Genomic DNA, 21,053 nt, shown 5'->3' on the forward strand with positions numbered 1-21,053 from the left:
ATTAATTTGTAGTTCAAGATAATTCTGTCTTCGCCTACATGAAATCCTCTTCAGGATTAATAAAGAACATATTAAACAAATTACAATGGACTTCACAGTATTGATTCTCGTTAAGGGGCAGAAGGCTAGAACAACGATGCTTAACGTTTTAAAGAAATGTACAATAACGGATTGGATGCAGATGTATTATCTTAATAAGAAAGTTTCATCCATTTAGTTAAATTCAGACATACAGATGTCCACGTAGACATGCTTGCTATTTTATACCATAAATATATGCTGAGATTTCTACCCAATAGCGATCAAGCACTGCGCATAACACCAAAGAAACCTGCCGAGAATCTGTCCTCAGGATGCTTGGAATCGTACTGGGATTCTTAACGATGGAAGCATTTTTTGTAAGATGTAAGGCTCCTACCCCCTCCCCCTCCCCAAATAGACAATACATATGATGCTAAAGGTGAACAGAGAGCAACATCATTCTGTAATGACAATTTCTTGGAAGAAACACAAGTTTAGTTTCGTTTCTGGGAAAAGAAAAGTCGTTTTCGAATTCATCCTGTCCAAGTCGCTCCTCCTACCCCGCTGGAATCACCGTATCTCCTTCCAGAAGTCTCCCCAAGGGCTTGCTCTCCTCTGAGGCCTCGGTTTCCCCTTCCGGCTGGAGGCCGAGGGGGCGCAGTCCTCAGGGAGGCGCGCGGCCTCGCCTTAGCTTTCGCCGGCGCGGCGCGGACACTCGCAGGGGCCGCCGGGCCGACCCGCTCCCACCCAGGCGGCGGGAAGCGCGCTCCCGACCCGGGCCGACACCCCGCCCCGCGGCCCCGGCGCCGCAGGCCCAGCGCGCCGCGGGGCCTTGTGGGGCGCGCGGCCGGGCCCTCCTCGCGCGCTGCCCGAGCGCGGACGGAAGCCGGCGCCGCGCGGGCGGCCTTCTCTGGGCGGTCGGGCTTGGGCGGCCGGCGACGTCGCAGAGTTCAGTCCCTGCGGCCCCGTCCCCGCCTGCACCGGCTCCCCGCGGGAGGAGCCCTCCGTGCTCTGCGGGGTCCCCGAAGGTAGGTGGGGAGGCGCCCTGCACCGCTCCCCTGTCTCCGCCTCCTCGCGTGCCTGGCGCGTGGCCTCGTTCGGAGACTCGTATCCGCGCCAGGGGCCGCTCCACGCGGAGCTCAGCACGTGTTCCGCGTGTCTCTCTACCCGATGCAGTGGATCGCAGCGGCGCTGGAGCTTTTGGAGTTAGACTCCGCCGGCCTGTGCTTCCAAATGTGTGGTCGTCCTGGGTGTGTTCTCAGTTCAGTTCAGTTCAGTTCAGTCGCTCAGTCGTGTCCGACTCTTTGCGACCCCATGAATCGCAGCACGCCAGGCCTCCCCGTCCATCACCATCTCCTGGGTATGTTCTAACCTCCATGCATTTGAGGCGCCCCCCTCATCCCCCCCCCCCCCCCGCCAAAGAAAAAGAAAAAAAGGGTTCCCTCCTGGGGGGAGAAAATGCCTGTGCTTGGAGGCCATTGCTGCGGTTGGTAGATCACTGCCTTGTGCACATTTTTAAATTTATTTTTAAAAAAATATTTATTTGGCTGCCTGGTTCTTAGGTGCAGCACATGGAATCTTCCTTGCGGCTGGGGATCTTTAGTTGGGGCATGTAGGAACTAGTTCCCTGACCAGGGATGGATGTCCAGCCCCTTGCGTTGAAGTGTGGAGTCTTAGCCATTGGACCACCAGGGAAGTCCCCAACACATCTTTTATTGAGCGCCCATTATTTTGAAGGAACCCCAGTCCATCCTAAAGGAGATCAGTCCTAGGTGTTCATTGGAAGGGCTGATGTTAAAGCTGAAACTCCAATACTTTGGCCACCTAATGGGAAGAGCTGACTCACTGGAAAAGACCCTGATGCTGGGAGGGATTGGGGGCAGGAGGAGAAAGGGACGACAGAGGATGAGATGGTTAGATGGCGTCACCGACTCAATGGACATGGATTTGGGTGGACTCTGCGAGTTGCTGATGGGCAGGGAGGCCTGGTGTGCTGCGGTTCATGGGGTCACAAAGAGTTGGACACGAGTGAGCGACTGAACTGAACTGATGTAAGGTGCTGTAGGTATCAAAGATGGCACACGCATAGTCTCCTCCTTGAAAGACCTCCCAAGCCTCGGGTAGATATAGATGAAGAGTTAGGTAGGAAACATTCAGGGGCAGGGTGGGATTTCATTAGGAAATTTAGATAAAATGCTGCGGGGCAGATGGCTCCCTGGAGGAGGTGGCACCCTGACAGTGGCCGTAGGTACCAGATATTTAGGAAATGGGGTAGAAGTGGGGAATACATTGCAAATGAAAAGGATGATAAGAGTAAAGGCAGGAAGGCAAGCATACGGGGAGAAGACAGTGTTTTAGTATAACTTGAATGTCTAATAAAAGTGGCAGCCAGTAAGATGGGACCAGTGGTTTGTACTGAATCATGAAAGGCTTTGTATAGCTTCATAGGCTGGAAGTTCAGAAATACATTTTGGACTTCTGGTCATCAGGAGCCATAGATTTTGACATGTACTGTTATTTAATATTCATAAAATGCTCATAATGTAGAAAAACTCATAACCTGGACCGTGTTCTTGAGCAGGGTATATTTTTCAAGAGCAGTATTTGTCTCTAATTACATACACATTGATCACATTCTTCGGATTGTTTGCAACTGCCTTTTTTCTACTTAAAATCAAGAGATTTACAGTGTTTCCTGTGGCTGCAGTGAGACTCAGTCACTCAGCAGAAAATTGTGTTAGCAACTATTCTACTTATTTATATTTGGGAAGACTTACTGCTTTAGAAGTCTTTAGATCAAGTGCAATAAAGAGCCTGTATAATTTGGAACATGCATAATCTGGATGACTTTCAGAACAGGAATATGGACCACAAATGACAAAATTAAGAGAGAAACCGGGAATGATGGTCAGGAACACAAATTGATGACTCTTAGTAAGATTTTTGCTCTCTTTTCATGAGTAATGGGGGGGGATACCAGTATTTGGAACCAGCTTTCCATAACCAGTATTTTGGAGGCCTTGTCAAGATTTAGAAAACATTACCTTGAATATGTTTTAACATATATAAAGATGTCAGGAGTCCACTGGATATTGTGGTGAAGATCAGACAGAATAGCTCTTTCATGGGGCTTATATTTGTCATATGTAAGTTAAACTCTGCGGTACAAAGGCACTTGAAGGTGAGGGCCAGAGTCACAATGTAATAGAACCAGTGAAATTACTTTGGAGCATTATTGAGGTGCACGTATGACTTCCCTGTGCAGAATGGATTGGAGGGAGCCGAGAGGTCTGGCAGAAGACTGATGCAGTCATAAAGACAAGAGGTGTTAATGGTTTGGGAAAAAGATCAGTTTATAGATATATTCGATTGTAGAATTGACAGGGCATGGTATAGAAGAAGAATCAGGGGAATCGTGGCACTAAAGTCAGAGAGCAAAGCATTTTAAGAATAGAGGCATGGTTTTTAGGGCGAGGTCTGCAGAGAAGTGGCAAGAGAATTTGCAGGTAGGCATCAGGTTTGTCTTTTTCAGCCTTTGTAAGAACAGCTAGGTGAGGTGGAGGTGATGGGATACTGTTTTGTTTTTTTCTTTTTTGTGTCTGGGAGTAACTTGGTCAGGATTATATATCAAGAGAAGTTAGGACAGAAGAAGAGAGTGAAAGAGCAGAGAGGAGGTAGTTTGGTGGTGAGGATACCAGGAGCTGGTGTGCAGTTTGTGCATTTTCCTAGAGCCTAGTTCAGGACAGGAAGACATGGGCCATTAGTTTTGAGGAGCATATTGTAGAATGACCAGGGTATTCTCACATGCTATCAGAGCGCCTAGGATCCAGCTTGCTTACCTATCCATTCATTCATCAGGTCAGCCAGCTTATATATATTATATATATTTAATATTTATTAAATATATATAATATATAAATATATATTATATATAATATTTGATATATGTATTTAATATATATATATATTTAGTGCTTATTGTGTGTTCGCTGTAGCAATTTCTGCTCTGCGCAGGCAGGTCATGAGCTCAGTGGAACTCACTGAGGGTCATTGCCATCAAAGGACCAAGGAAGTAAAGAATGACCCAGCTGCAACTGTGATACAAGAGTATGGTGTGTTAAGAGCTAGGTATTGGAGGGAAATGACTTGATCTAAAGATATCAAGGAAGGTGTTTTTTCAATGATAGAATGTCTAAGCTGGTCCTTAACAGAAACCTCTCTTATTACCAGATCAGCCAGGCCTTCTCCATGCTGCCTCCTGTTACCATCTCATTCTTGGCTCTGAGTTCGCTGGTGGACTCAGTCTCCTTTCTCTCGACACTTGAAATGTGCATTATGGTTAGTGGATGGGAAAACTTTCAGGAACCAAGGCTTGGCAAAGATCGTTCCCAAGCCAGCTATTGCTTCGTTATAGTGACTAAATATGAACTAAATGGCTGATTAATTTTATTCATGCTACATTGATTCCCATTTAGGGGATGAAAAGGGCTTGGGGAGTGGCAAATCAATGGTCAGCCACAGCCACCACTGAGCCTCTTAACATCCTTCGGAGGAACCACAACCGGCACAGATCCTGTCACTTCATATTAGGAAATTTTGGTAACAGCCAATGAAAGCTAGTGTTTTTTCTTTTAATACATTTAAAATTTTAATGCTCTGTGGGTCAAGTGATTGGGGAATAAGCATCCACTCCTGTTTCTCTCTGCAGGGAAGTGAAGGTACTATTGCTGCTATGATTTTGCATTTATATAGCACTTGAGTATTGGCTAAGTGCTGTTAAAATCAATTTTATTGTTCAATTTAAAAGATAGCCTAAAATCACCCCTGTCAAAACTTGTTTGGTGTGATTCAGCGAACAGGATCGTTGGAAAAATGGGCCTTCCATGATGTGGAAGAACTCTGATCAATCAAAAGACTAGATACAATATAAGAGAATGTGAACAAGAGTTAGCTGTTAAATAGAAGACATTAGCCACGTGACACTGTTTTTTATCTGCCTTTATAATGAAAGAAGGAAAAAAATACAGAAACAAAACAACAGTAGAGATGCAACTTGGCAGAAAGCCAACCTCCCTCATGACTTGGTTTGTAGCTAGGGCACCCAGGGATGTTTGATCAGTGACAGTATGTTTCCCTCCATATATTTATTCTTAAAGCATTAGGTTTTATTTAGAGCAAGTGTTGGCAAACTTTTCTGTACAGGACCAGTTAGTAATATATCAGGCTCTGCAGTCCTCCTGCAGCAACTCTGAGGTTGTAGCACTAAAGCAGCGATAGACCACACATAGGCTAATGGACATGGGTGTGTCAATAAAACATGGCTGATGGAAGCAAGGCCACACAGATTCGGCCTGTGGGTCATAGTTTGCATTTCTGATCCATAGCACTTCTGAGATTCCTTTACTGAACAGCGAGTGTTGTAGATTGGAATGATTGACAGTCGGCTGATAGCTCAGTGAAGGCCGTGATGGACTTTTCTTGTTGGCAGTTGAGTCCAGCACAGCACCTGTCCAGTAGCAGATCATTAAACGTATCTGGTGAATGAAGGAACGAGTGGCCAGGATATCAGATGGAAAATCGCCTAACTGACATAGGCTAGATGGTTCTGTGTTCAGATCTTCAGGTCCTGTGCTGTGCTGTTCTGATTGACTCTTTGCGACCTTATGGACTGTAGCCCTCCAGGCTCCTCTGTCCATGGGAATTCTCCCAGCAAGTATACTGGAGCGGGTTGGCCATGCTTTCCTCCAGGGGATCTTCCTGACCCAGGGCTCAAAACCTCTTCTCTTACCTCTCCTGGCAGGAGGGTTCTTTACCACTAGCGCCACCTGGGAAGCTCTTGTCTCCTATGGCACTTCTGTTTTGGGTAGAGCGATTACCTTGCAGCTGAGTGCTTAGTTCAAAACACAAATCCCGGCAAATGCCTGGAGAATCAGAAAGAGCCAACACTCTATATACGAGGATGGTAAAAAAAAAAATGGGTCTGTGACTCTCATTTTAACTGAAAAGACATGTTGCTCTCTTCGGAAGAGACCTAGAGAGAAGGCAGTCCAGCCTCTTCCCTCGTCTAGGACCTTCCCATTTGCCCTGTTTTCCGTGGCTTTGCTGGCATTTGTGCTGAAGTCTTCTGTTTGGCCTCCCAGATCTCTGTGCCCCACCACCCTGCAGGTCCCACACCAGCCCCTGCTCCCTCTACAGTCATGAGGAGGATGCTGGGGATGGAAGGTCACAGCTCCTGCTGGGTGGTCCTGTCCTCCGCGGGTCTCTCTCCCAGCCCTGGTAACTGCCCCTCCTCTCCTCCCTTTAGATCCAAGGGAAGTGGAGGATGCCCTTGGCCTCTGCTGTTGTTTCTGGTCCCCTGCACATTGTGTTTCCCCCTTAGGTTGCCCACACCTTTGAAAGTAGCTCTTTCTTAAGCGCTGCTTCACATTACCCACATTGAGGTACCAAAAGCTTTCTGCCTGAACCCTCATGGGTACTGTGTCCTCAACACTTTCTCAAAGGCATCCATTGTATATCACTGTCACTGAATGGTTTTTAAGTCTCCCATGTCAGTGGCTATGGTTTCTGTTTCTTATCATCACAAGATCTCAGGGTGGCAGTGGTCCTGATCCATTTAATTTTCAAGATCCATTCTGCCCCATTCCTGTCATCTCTCTCTGTGCTTGAATACCTCCCACAACAGGGAACTCATTCCTCCTAAAGCTGTCTCTCAGTCTTTAACGCATCTGACAGATAGAATATGTATCCACAACTTCCCCTCCCATCCTTGTCCTGTTCCTTGGGGTTTCATGGAACAAGCCCAGTTTACATTTTACTCCTCTGTCCCTCAGACAGCAGGTTTCTGCATCCCTTTACCAGCTTTATCTGTTTAAAGGTAGCGTGCCTAGGACAGAATCTCTTTTCTTCGGTGTTACCTGCTGAGTGTATGAACATGATAATTTTACCTAGAAGGCTTACTACCTCCAAAGATTATGAGAAGGTCTGTAATTCATCATTCCTTGCTTGGAAATATAGAGAATAGATCCACCTGCCCCCCTCCCCACTGCCACACACATTCATGCTCCCCGTTTCTGCTGATAAAGTGTCACATGTCATATGAACAGGGCCTCCCTGGTGGCTCAGCTGGTAAAGAATCTGCCTGCAATGCAGGAGACCTGGGTTCCATCCCTGGATTGGGAAGATCTCTTGGAGAAGGGAACAGCTACCCACTCCAGTATTCTGGCCTGGAGAATTCCATGAACTATATAGTCCCTGGGGTCACAAAGAGTCGGACACAACTTTCACTTGTTGTATGAACAGCTATCTTAGATGAAGGCTTAATATTGTCCCTATTATTAGATTTATCTATACTTACAGATTATCCATCAAGGGAGTAAAGTAATTTATAAATTATAGATCTTTAGAGGGTTCTGTCTACTATCAAGTTTCCTTTTGCTTTTCCTCAAATATAAATTTAATTATCCTCTAGTTATTTTGGTGGCACTATGTAAAATATTTTGCCTAACTTTTTATTTAGGTTTCAAATCTGAACATCAGATATCAGAATCAAAGATTTTTTAGTATTTCTTTCTTTCTTTTTATTTTGTTGGCATTTACTCTGTGTACGTCCTTTCCCATACCTGTTGTATTTTGGAAATATAACAAAATATATTGAAATGCAATATCTTGGGGCTGATAATCAAATTGACTTTAAGGAAATGTTCTGAGTGGGTTCTTAAGTGTATCATTTATTTAAGTCAATTTTTATAATGAAAATCCAATTTATTTTTTAACAGGCCTCCAAAATATCTGTCAGCTTAATTCTTCCTTCCGATTTATTCACCTAGCTCATTCCCCATTTCGTTTTTGATTAGATTGCTTTCACCCTCGCAGAACTCTGGAAAATAAATCTTTTTGTATTTAATGTGTGCTTTGGTTTAATCTGGATGAATAGTAGAATGAAAACAACTCATTAGAAAGTAATTTTGATTGTTGGAAAGAGAGATGTGACTTTCTTAATCTCTAATAATTGCGAGGAAATGTATTTCAGAGACTGCTTGCTCACGGTCGCTTTCCTTCTACTTTCATGAATAGCTTTTTTCTCACAGGATTAAAAAACAAAATAAAACATACTTATGATTCTTTACAAGTCCCCCCAAATGGTTTTAGAGTAGCAGATTATGACCCATTTCTTTTTATCTCTGGAACAATGGTCAGAGAAAGCTACTTTCTTCCTCTTCTGAACTGCTTTTATACTTTATCCAAAGTTGCTATTCATGCATTCAGTTCAGTTCAGTTCAGTTGCTCAGTCGTGTCCGACTCTTTGTGAACCCATGGACTGCAGCACATCACGCCTCCCTATTCATCACCAGCTCCCAGAATTTACCCAAACTCAATGTTCATTGAGTCGAAGATGCCATCCAACCATCTCATCCTCTGTCATCCCCTTCTCCTCGCACCTTCAATCTTTCCCAGCATCAGGGTCTTTTCCAGTGAGTCAGCTCTTCGTATCAGGTGGCCAAAGTATTGGAATTTCAGCTTCAGCATCAGTCCTTCCAATGAACATTCCGGACTGATCTCCTTTAAGATGGACTGGTTGGATTTCCTTGCAGTCCAAGGGCCTCTCAGGAGTCTCCTCCAGCACCACAGTTCAAAAGAATCAATTCTTCAGCACTCAGCTTTCTCTATAGTCCAACTCTCACATCCATACTTGACCACTGGAAAAATCATAGCCTTGATTAGATGGACCTTTGTTGGCAAAGTAATGTCTCTGCTTTTTAATATGCTGTCTAGATTGGTCATAACTTTCCTTCCAAGGAGTAAGCGTCTTTTAATTTCATGGCTGCAATCACTATCTGCCAAAAGGGTGGTGTCATCTGCGTATCTGAGGTTATTGATAATTCTCCTGACAATCTTGATTCCAGCTTTTGCTTCCTCCAACCCAGCGTTTCTCATGATGTACTCTGCATATAAGTTAAATAAGCAGGGTGACAATATACAGCCTTGATGTACTCCTTTTCCTATTTGGAAACAGTCTGTTGTTCCATGTCCAGTTCTAACTGTTGCTTCCTGACTAGTTGATGTTTTATTTATTTTCTTATGTATTGGCCTCCACCAGAAAGAAAGCTTCTGAGAGAAAGAGCATCCTTATTTCTAGTTGTGCCTGGCACAACTGATAAATGGTATGTGTTTGTGGGCAGAAGTATACGTTTCTCATGATAATCTGCTTTTTTATGCCAGTGCACAAGAGCTTACATAGTTCCCAACAAATTGCTGCTTTCTTAAAAGCTATTTCTTTTATAAATATGGTTCCTAAAGCGTCCACTCTTATAAGATTATCTTGTTTTCTAACCAAAAAAAAATCCACCATCCGTTATCAAATTATCAAAATAAACAGATTATCTATCTATTTATCTGATAATAACTAAGCACTATTTCATCTATATAATGAATAGAGTTTTTAAAATTACATATATTACCAATAAATTCTTTTCATCAAGGTCAGTTCCCAAAGACCAAAATTGTGATTTAGAATGTACTGCACGCATACAGGCAAATAACTGGAGCATCTTTGCAAATAGCAAATGAAGCAGTGCTTCAGCTCAAAGACCCCAAAGGTACATTTCTTACTAGGTTGCTGATGTAAAAATCTTTCGTGATAAATAATGGACAAATTCCCAGTTTCCAAGCATACTCCAAAAATATGACTACCGCATAAGATCACTGAGAAGGGCACTGATTCAAACTACTTGGCAGGAAGCTGGCTTCTTTCATTATTAATGTGCTTACCTCCTTTTCATCACTCATTGATAATAAGCGAAACTTCAGTAAAGAGTTAAGGAAACAAACTTCTGAGAATAGTCACAGTGTTCAGAATAAATATTTTATCAGTGTTATTTTGCATGTTTTCGACTTTCCAGTAGTTTTAGTATGATTTTCTGATTGGAGTCCGTCACATCGCTGGCCTACTGTGGAAATCATATGCAAGTATCCCCTTACTTTCCCTCTTTCCAGTCTGGCAGGAAGCCCCACCGTGTCACAGACATCTTTCAAGGCATCTCGTATTCTGTGTGTACACGTTAGCATCCTGGCCTGGCTCTCCTTCCAGCCCTTCTTCCCTCTATGGTGTCAGCAGTCCCTAACTCCTTAGAAAAATTCTCTTCCTAAAACATTACTAGGAGTGTTGCACTTATCCACACCGAAGACCATGCCTGTTTCCAGCCATCCATGGCAGTGAGTTCAGACTCCTCTAACTGACCTTCAAGATCCCAGCTTCCTTATTCTATATTATTTCCCTTTCTTTCCCCAAATACCATATTCTTCAGTCAGAAATCCATGCCCTCTCCCACAAAGAGGCATGCTGTTATCTGCTGGCTGCCTGTACTGTCCAGCCCATCAAATTTTGTCCTTCCTTTGCCTGAGTCCTTTTCATACTTCAGATCTTCCAGGCTGGCTCCAGAGTTCTGTTCCTCCTGTTCACATCAGCCCACAAGTGTCTCTTTCCCTGAGTTCTCACTGGGTTTATGCTGCGCAGAGAGAGGCACAGGCTTTGGAGACAGTGGACTGGCCTTGACTCATTGACCCATACACGCCTCAAGCGCACCAAGTGTTGCATTGTTCACTGTGTGCCTGATAGAGTACGTAGGGGTCATGTGCCTTGACTCACTTCCTCTCCTTAGTTTAGAAGTTGAGTATTCCTTTGAATCCCATTTTACAGATTAGCAAACTGAGGCACAGAGAGGTTGAGTAACTTGTCTAAGGTCACACTAATAGACGGCAGAGCTGGGAACCCTGCCTCCCAAACCTGCTCTCCTGTTTCCTACGCTGTCCTTGCCTCTTGAACACATATTTGAAATGATTTCTGATGGGAGTTTTTCAGAGTTGATTAGTATGCAGTACTGCTCATGCCTGTCTCACTAGGCCGTCTTTGGGGGTAAAAAATCCCTTATCTAGCACTGCTTGTGGAGATAGTGGGCCTGCCGTTGTGTGTGTGTGGGGGGGTGTGTGTGTGCATGTGGTGATAACCTGAAATGAATGTCAAAGTAGGCACAAGGTGACCACGGGGCAATTCAGAGAGGTCCATTCCTAGCCAGATTATATTCAGTTCCGACTGCCAAGCTTCAGAAGTGTATTGCAGAAAGAACGTGTGGAGAGATGACAGTTAAAAAGTCCAGTTCCATCACTTGTTAACCAGATAGCCTTGAGAAAGCTACCTTCTGAACGTGTTTCCTTAACTCCAAAAAATGATACTAAATTCTACACCACAATCATTTTTTCAGATTTTGTTGAAGTGTAGCAATGTTGTGTTGATTTCTGCTGTATAGCAACGTAGTTCAGTTATGTGTACATTCTTTTTCCTGTTCTTTTCCTTTTTGGTTTATCACAGGGTACTGATAAGGATTGATAAGGATATTGATAAGGATACTGACAGGAACTGTAGTTCCCTGTGCTGTATGGTGGGAGCTTGTTTGCCCGGTCCCAGAACTATTAAATGAGGTCTCACACAAGGCGCTGGCTGTCAAGTGACTGCACAGGGGCTCACGTGCGGAGGTGTTCAAGAGATGTTGATGTTTCCCTTCAAGGCTTCACGCTGCAGTCGGGCTCGAGGCTTTCTTCCCGCTGCTGATGCCTTTTCCTTTGGCTGTATATATCTAAGCCGGCCTTCAGTTCTGTGACTCCTCCGGTCTTAGCCTTGTTTCCCTGAGCTGCTCCACTTCTCACCTTTTCTGTAGCTACTCATGTGCTGCGTGGCTTGACCTTCCCAAGTCCAGCCGACGAGGACAAGGTCCACAAATACGGTGGGCTCACTCTCTTGTCTAGTAGGGGAGCAAGACCCCCAAATGGTTGCTGATCCTGCCTTGGGATCTCTGTGTTTCCCAGTGCTGTGGAAATGCAGACCAAAAGGTGAGGAAGGCGGGGGGGGGGGGGGGGAGAATTCAGAAGACTTGAGACGAGGCGGCGGAAGGAGGCAGTGAGGGCCGAGTGGAGAGTTTGCAGACGGGGCTCAGGGAAGGGCGTTGCTGTCGGGGGACACACCACGGGTCGCGGAGGAGGCCCACCGTCATGAGAGTGTGTGCTTTGTTCCTCTAGGTTTGTGACTAGATTGCAAACCTGAGAAGTCAGGTGTTTGGTTCTCAGCAGGAATCAGTTGTGGAAGTAGAGATCTAGCTCAAAAGAACTTTTGGAAAGAAAGGTTTTAATTGTTTTTCCACTGTGTCCATCTGAGTCGTCACTGAGACCTGACAGTTCAGCAGCTTATACCACCTGGCGACAGGAAGGCTCGTAACTGACCGCGTTCACCGTGGGATTGGAGGTTTAGTGCTGAGTGTCACCGAAGAGAGGTTTTGACAAATCACATGCAACCAGAAGGGGCCGCCAGAGTGAAAAGAGGCTTACTGTTCCGATGTTATGAGAAATGGGTCTGGGGGATTTTGTAAAGGGAGATAGTGATTGCTCACTTCAGATCCTTGGAGGGTGATTTGGGAAAGTGGACTTTATATTATTTTTGCTTTAAGGGTGGACCTGGGATTAATAGAAGCAGACATTATAGAGTGTCTGGCAGGACTGGCTAAGAACTGATGGTTAGGGAATCACATTTTCAGTGTGGTGTTATCTGTTGAGACTGGACTGGATTCCTGATGCTGTCTTTGGTGACAGGCTGGATCACCCCTTCTGACAGCATGCCCTTGAGAGTCCATGAGATATATCCAACAGAGTTTTGGTGCGAAATGCACTTATTGAAATAGATTGTCTGTGCCCAGATATGGTAATTTAACGTTTCGCATGGCAGACTATACAGAAAGATGGAAGGTTTTAGAATGGGATTGTATCTTCACTTCTTCCTTTGAGGCTTTGAGCAGTTTACCCCCTGAGCCCCTGTGTGCATACTGATAGAACAGGGGTAATAGCAGCTATGGCACAGGGCTGTTGGGAGGATCAATATAATGATGGATATGCATCCATACATATCCTGTTGTCTCAAACAAATACTATTATTGGAAATGCATTTTCTGTCTGTAATGCATCATACCATGACTTTCTAAAAGTGTTGAGCACCCTGCTGCAGAAATAAAATATTGCCTGAGTTTTCCTAAAACATACTCTTCCTTTTATCAATCATATCCATACTTGAATGTTTTCTCAATGAATAATAAATGTTAGTTTATCCAGAATGAGAAAAGAATGATGGCAAATTAAGCTAAAATTGTATAACTCACTCTCTGCCATCCACAAGCATCTCCAGATTTTAGCCTAGAGATGCCACATTCTATAGTTATTTCTCCTTTATTTTCTATTAATATAGACACATACGCATAAAATGCTTGACCCTTATAAGAAATATATGAAATAATTTTGCTTATTAACAGGTAATTTAAAAGTAACCATGGGCTTTCTAGTTTATAATTTTGAAGTAGAAAGATATTTAAGAGTGTGTGTGTTTGTGTATATACACTCAAGAATTTGCATATAAATGCACATTAAATACAGGTGTAGATTGTTAGGCATTCTTTCTTATGCTAAAGTACTGAATTTTTAATAGTTGTTTCATTTAAGAAAATGTTGATATTTCCTCTCATAAGTTTTAAATTGGCACTTCAGATGTTTAAAAGATGAACTTTTCTGCATATCTCCTGGTAGTTAAAAGAGATACAATATGAAATGATCAGGCCAAGAAGCTGGCTGTTTAAATATTTTTTAAAACTATTATGGTTAGTATCATCCTGTTATTTAATATTCTATAGCAATTCAGCTTTGGATATTGAACTCTTCTCACCACTGAGTATAAGAGTAAAAACAGAAAAACAAATGTCACACATTATTTATATATATTTATATTTTATACACATGCTCCCAAACACACATGTCTGTATTAGCTGAATTGACTGACCTTTGTGTGCCAGGCCCTGTGTTAAGTCCTTTGCATGGATTATCTCCTTTAATTTAAGGCACCGTGAGGTGACTTGACGTAATTTGCGTCATTTTTCAGATAAGCAAACCGAGGCTTGTAGAGTGTGCAAAGCGAATATAAATAGTGGAGACTGAGTTTTAACCCAGCTGTCTGACCTCTGGAACTTCTGATTGCCACATTGCCCTGCCCAGTGCTTGGGTAATCGTGGAACTGGAACAGCCATCTGTCCATCCGTACGTATAGCCTGCACATCAATGCCAAAAGCTGTCTTCATCTCAGACAGTAGATGGCCGTTCAGCCTCTACCTGAATAACTCCTGTAATTGGAACTTCATAGCTTCACAAGCCAGCCCATCCCATTGTTGGCTAGCTCTTGTCACTGGATCTTTTTATTCATCCAGTTACTGGAAAGTTGTCTCCCTGTGATTTCGAGTTATTGGGCCCAGTTCTGCCTTCTGGGGCATGCTGAACACCGGTCTCTCCTCTTCCTGAAGGCAGCCCTTCAAATTCTGTGCTTCCTGGAGGCTTCTCTCTTCAGTTCCACGTGCTGCCTCCTGAGCCCTCACCCTTACAGTCACCTTTCTGACATCTGGGTTTAACGGGTTGTTTCTAATAAGTTGCGATAACAGCATTGGAAGCAGTGGAAAAACTGGGTGCAGTTGAAAACCTTCTGGACGGAGCAGGAGCCCCTAGGGGAAGGTGTCAGCACTGCTGCTCCCTGTGTGACCTTGGGCAGGTGGCAACATGGCTGAGCTTCAGCACCCTCATGTAACGCTGGCATGATATGTGCCCTAAAACCCAGCTTTGTTATGGGGTCACATCAGGTGTGCTGGGGAGAGTGCTCTGTGCACCCCAGCCTGTCCTCGGCCCCCTCTTTCACCCTCCCTGCTCTCTGTTTCAGCACAGCTTGCTCCCTCATCTTCCTCTGCGTCTTTGCTCAGTCACGTCATCTGCTCACTGATGCCTTTCTTGACCTTTATATTTTAAATGGCAGCTGATCCCTTAACTTCTCTTGCCACCGTACCTGCATTAGTTTTCTCAGTTGTGTGTATGACGATTCAGTGTACATCATTTTACATGTATTTATTTTGTGACTCTCCCCGCTTCCCTCGCCCTGCCCCCAGGAGAATGTAAGAAATAAGAAATGTGAGCTCCAGAATGCATCTATTTTCATCACCGCTATATTCTCTGGACAGAACAGGTCATAAAAAATACTTGGTGAATAAATGAATGAATTACCGTTATGTTTACATTTCTGATGTGGTCTCACCATCAAAAAGCCCAATGAGGTGCTACTGGTATTTTTTTTTTAACAGAAGAAAAGTACAGCTGGCAAATTTATTAATTGCTCTTTTAATATTTCAGTTTCATAAATTCATTTGTCAGTTAATTTCCTTGTGCTTCAAGGGTATTTTCTCACAGAGCAGTTATCTGAGCTGGACTCCTGGAGTGAAATATTAACATTTTCAACTTAAAATGTTACTGAAAATGAAGAAAATGTAATTTATCATGGGCTTCAATTTCAGATGACTCAAGGTCAGACTTTGGTGGGCAAAAGCATTCAAATTTTTTTTTTTTTTAAGTAGCAGCAAGTCATTGAATTTCCTGTTTATATGCTCACTGTCGCTGTTCGATCATTCCAATTTCTGATGGTGTATCTCACAGCTATAATATCTCTCTTCAGAGTGATCACAGCCCCCATTTGTTAGCTGGTTGTGTGTTAGTATGGTTTCCGGAGTTACTGGATGAAGGGGAATTAACAGGGCAAGAGAGGCAGAAATGCAGATGCATTCAGACATCCTAAGGGTGCTGATGTCTCAGCTTGGCTCCCTGCGTTAACAGTCTAGAAACACGTTATCTGCCCAAATCAAGTTCTCAGGGTTGGGTCGAGAAAACCTCATTCATCGACATGAAGGAGGTGGTGAAGTCATGGTTATCAGGAGGGCACGAAGCGCCACGTTTCCAGACTGATGCCTGTCTCTTGTGGTTCAGAGACTTGTATGTTGAAGCCTGGTCGGCCTGGACTAAAGCGACCTAAGTTAGCAGAACACCTGATCGTAGCAGCTGATCTGACTCCTGGCAGACTGAAGAGCGAGGAATTAACTCACAGCAAAAAAAAAAAAAAAAAAAAGCCTTGGGATACAGGGGAAAAAAAAGTCCACTCTCCTGCTGCTGGAGTTGACTCTAGACCTATGAATTATTGACACATGCTTGTTTGTTGTTGAATGTTTGCACGTCTCCCCAGATCAAACAATGCTGTCAGCAGTTAGTGCTGGGGCACACTGTCCTGAATTTAAAGCTGCAGAATCAGGTTTATTTGAAGTGCCCGAAAAATCCCATGGCTGCTTATTGAAACTGATTTTCAGTTTGCTCTTCAGTGTATTTAATCACTGAGGAGCTCTCAGTGCTGCAAATCTGTCATTGCTAAATACCAAACCATTGCAGATACCCTTGGAATGGGAGAATAATGACCCAATGAATGAGTTTGTTTACATTTCTGTTTTAAATGAGAAGGGGGATATGTTATAGAAGAATATAACATTTGCAGTAGATGCATAAAAACTGTTGATGCTTTTACAAAATATATTGAAATTAAAATAATTTCATCATGGATACAAGGTCAGTATAAACGTAAGTTAATAACAGTGATCATAGTAGAAGCTCTTGTTAAGTAAACAAATACCTTGTCTAGGGAAGGAACATTTGGGGACAGAATTGAATAATTGTTTTTCTACTTACACCAGAACTGCATTTGGAATCAGACTTACTAATTGGATGTCAAGGAAGACGTTGATCACTGTAATGGGCGAACTGTTAAAAATTGGGTAGGAGAACACAAACTTAGGAATCATGTGGTTGGAAGACTCATTTTTCCCCTCCACACAAACAGTAGTGTAGTAGCATAGCTGTAATAATAGTGCTAGTGATAAAAATAACTAACAACCCTGGAGTCCAGTCATGTGCCAGCTACTACTGCATGTGCTTTTCAACTTTGATTTACATTAGTTTTTAAGACAATCTTATGAGAATGTTACCAGTATATTTTCCATTGTATGAATAAAGTGAGATGTAGCCATTACACTGTCATTCAGCTGGCAAAGGGCAGAGCTGATTCAGACTGCAGGCTCTCTATTCTGACATCTGGCCCTTAGTCCCTCTGCTGTCTAATTCATTTAAGAAAACTTATTCAGACCCTTTTGGGAGTGCTGGTGAAGGAGTGAAAAAAGGGAAGGTGCTATAACCCGCGATCCCCCAGGTACTTAATCCTACCAGAGGGAAACAAAGCAAGCAGATAGTTATTGATTAAGAGTCAGAATCAGTGGTTCAGGTGAGGAACCACTCAACAACTGTTGGGAAAAAAGAAAATGACTATTGGCTGAAATGATTAAGGAAGGCTTCCTGGAAGAGGGGGTTTATCCCCTAAGTGCTCAGTAACACTTTTGGCCACACACATTGTATCCTTTAGTGTTCCGGTTCTGATAATTTTATGAATTGCACCCAAGTAAAATTCTAGCCTTGTTTATCTTTAAGTGGGTTTTTTACATTTTTTAAAAAATAGTTCAAATATGTGCATATGTTCAGTGTTGCATATAGTTCATTTCTGACAGTTGATAGAACTTATTGATTGCACCTCCTAAAAGAAGCAGCAGACAATATTAGCTTATTAATGTTGCCTTCTGTATAGATGTGAAACAGGATTCAGAGGGATGTGGAAGAAACAGAGGTCATTAGAGGTGTGTAGGAAAAACTGAGAGCCGGTAGACTGGTTTCCGTGTTTCGTGGTGACACCCACAGTAGGTACTTCCTTTAGCAGTTGGGTTGGCCTTGACTATGTTAACTATTTTCATGAATTTGAAAACTTCACCTTTGAACTCTGTTTGTATTTATTTTTAGTTATTTTAAGATAGTTATTTATTTATTTGGCTGTGCTGGGTCTTAGCTGCAGCATCTCCAGTCATTTGCAGCATGCGGGGTCTTTTTAGTTGGAACATGTGGGATCTAGTTCCCAGACCAGGGATTGAACCTAGTCCCCTGCTTTGAGAGCATGGAGTCTTAGCCACTGGGCCACCAGGGAATCCCTGAACCCTTCTATGTAAATCATATGTAAGATCATACAGTCATTGCAATAGAAAATAAAATCTTTAAAATACACGTATGCTGTAACATTTTAAGACATACAAAAAGCATAAAGAATAATGCAACAAATACTAGTTTTTTAAGTCCAGCTTAAAAAACTAGATCTTTGCAAGGCAGGAAAAACCCTTCCTTTTTCTGATTTCACCCCTTTTTCCCCTGCATGAATAATCAGTTCTAAATTTGGAATATATTACCTAATGCATGCCTTTGTATTTTTCCTATAGGTGGTTATATATCTAAAAATGTATAGTACTCTTTATATAAATTACATCAAGTAATATGCATTTTTAATTCTATTTTATTCTTTTAACCATGAAATTCCTTCATTTTCATGTGTATAGCTTTAGTTCATTTGTTTTTTATCCCTTAGTAATATTTGATTGTGTCAGTTTATTTCAATTTATTTAGGTATTTTTCTATTAGCAGATATTTAAGTTGTAATTTTCATCAGAAACAATGACATTGTGAGTAGTTTTGAACATGTCTCATCATATATATATGTACATCTTTCATATGTTTACAGACCATTTTCTCACCTTTACTGTGACTTGCTTGTTCGTCTCTTTTGCCTACTTTTCTAATGCATAATCTTTTCTTTACTCATTTATAGACTTTTTTTTATAGATTGTGAATATTTATCCTTTGTTGCCTATATATGTTGAAAATATCTTCGGTAGACTGTGGTTTACTATTCTTTTGTTTGTAGTGTCTTATTCTGAACAGACTTAAACTGTTGATGTAGTAAAATTTGTTATTTTGCCCTCTATAATTTATACCGCGTGTCTGTTTAAGAATTCTTTCCTATTGAGGGAATAAAATGTAATGTAAAGGTACTCCTTAAATATAAAGGTGGAAAATATGATTTTTTTTAAACGTTGGAAGTCAAATTGTCTCAGTGCAGTTTGACATATCGTTTATCAATACCAGTCTACTCAACACAGAGCGCGCAGCCACTATGGAGAACAGTATGGCGATTTCTTAAAAAGCTAGAGATAAAACTACCATATGACCCAGCAGTCCCACTACTGGGCATATACCCTGAGAAATACATAATTCACAGAGACACATGTAACCCCAGTGTTCATTGCAGCACTATTTATAACAAGGACACGAAAGCAACCTATATGTCCATGGACAGATGAATGGATAAAGAAGTTGTGATATATATGTGTACACAGTGGGATATTATTTACCCATAAAAAGGAATGGATTTGAGTTAGTTCTAGTGAGGTGGATGAACATCACTAGAGCCTGTTATACAGCATGGAGTAAGAAAGAGGAAAACACATTTCATAAATTAGCACACACACATATATATATAGAATCTAGAAAAATGGTACTGATGAATTTATTTGCGGGGCAGAAATAGAGAGATGCAGACATAGAGAACGAACTTGTAGACGTGGCGGAGGAAGGAGAGGGTGGGCCGAATTGAGAGAGTAGGTTGAAGCGTACGCATTACCATGTGTGAACCAGATAGCTAGTGGGAGGTTGCGGTCTAACACAGGGAGCTCAGCACGGTGCTCTGCGATGACCTAAGAGGGGCGAGCACGGTGGAGGGGGGAGGGGTTCGGGAGGGAGGGGACGTGTGTACTTATGGCTGATTCACAGAAACCAGCACAACGTTGTGACGCTATTATCCTCCAGTTAAAAATAAACCAGAGCCCACCACTATACCATAACTATTGTGTGTATAAATTTTCTGTCCAAACTCAGTTATCATTTCATAAAATGAGAGCTTAGAGAAGAGAGCCATGGTAAAACATCAATATTTACAGAATTGTTAGTCTGTTCATTAACAGTAAAGTTTTGTTTATAGTAAAGTGTTCACTCATACATGTGCATATTATTTTCTGTGCAGAAAGCTCATAGTAACCGTAAGTAATTCAGATGGGCCATTGGTAGCTGTAATGAAAGAAGAGGCTTTGGATATAATTTCAGTGGAGTGAACTTGATGTGTTTCATTCTTAATGATTGTTCTTGTTGCCTTCTCAAGCTTTTATACTTACTCATCATCATCTTTTTTCTGATATATTTGATCTGTGTTGATTTAATGGTTAGTGTCCAGAATTCCTGAAATCTTGTCTTTCTTGGAACCATTCACAAGTGTATGGTCTTGTAAGGAGAGATCCTCATAAAAACCATTAGTTTATCTCTAGATGTGTTTGAATTTATCTGTCATGTCTCAGTTACTTGTTGTATCTCCTTTTTAAAAAGTCATCACCAGTTATAAGGTATAGCTTCAGTTTGCTCTGCAGTGATTACAATTGTTGTGATGACTTACCGTTACTAATAAAATTTAAACTACCACTGTATTTCAGAAGAGGATTAAAAAAAAAACCAGTGACGCCCTGAGTAGGATTTCCAAATGACCTTGGCATGCTTTGTCATAAAGCAGCAATGTAATGGGATGTTGGCTTCAATACTCCAGGCATTCGCGTTTTTGGGACTTTTGGGTGGGGAGCCTAGAGGTTAAGATGATCCCATGGGTATCATTTTTTATACTCTGATTAAGTCTTTTATCAGACTGATTTATGCTTTTCTCTCTTTCCTGGATACCACCCTCACAAAAAAATAAACATTATGATCTTTTAAAAAACAATAAATATAATTCATCTTTGGTCAGCTTCTAATACAGTTTTGGCCTTGAGTGTTGTATACACTCAGGGTATGTTTGGGGTGCTGAACTGCTCTCACCAAGTCTGCATATACAACACAGAACACTGACCACATGCTTAGTCTTTGTAAATAAAAATATGAAGTTAATTGTCTATAGAATGGCAGATTGTTTGTGTTTATGCTTAAGACCTTTGCATTACTTTAATCCACTTACCCTAGCAAATGCTATGAGAAATATTCTGAGGTTTATATTAAGATAACAGTTGATTGGGATATAATATACAACATGGGTGACTATGGTTAAAATTACTGTAGTGTATATTTGAAAGTTGCTAAGAAACACATACAGTGGTTAAAGAATGCCTGCCAATGCAGGAGATGCCAGAGAT

The 21,053-nt window shown here is 42.1% G+C and overlaps 1 protein-coding gene across 2 annotated transcripts in view; it reads left to right on the plus strand.

The window, feature by feature from the left end:
• The first annotated feature begins 881 nt into the window (after window positions 1-881).
• The window catches only part of MEI4 (meiotic double-stranded break formation protein 4), a 242,063-nt gene continuing 221,891 nt past the window's right edge, over window positions 882-21,053 (plus strand). For both annotated transcript variants that reach the window (XM_027972295.3, XM_060419189.1), the window contains exon 1: window positions 882-1,049. The gene's annotated coding sequence lies outside the window, so the exon portion shown is untranslated. The remainder of the gene's footprint in view (window positions 1,050-21,053) is intronic.

This window comes from Ovis aries, chromosome 8 (genome assembly GCF_016772045.2).
Source record: "Ovis aries strain OAR_USU_Benz2616 breed Rambouillet chromosome 8, ARS-UI_Ramb_v3.0, whole genome shotgun sequence".
Classification (NCBI taxonomy): Eukaryota; Metazoa; Chordata; class Mammalia; order Artiodactyla; family Bovidae; genus Ovis; species Ovis aries.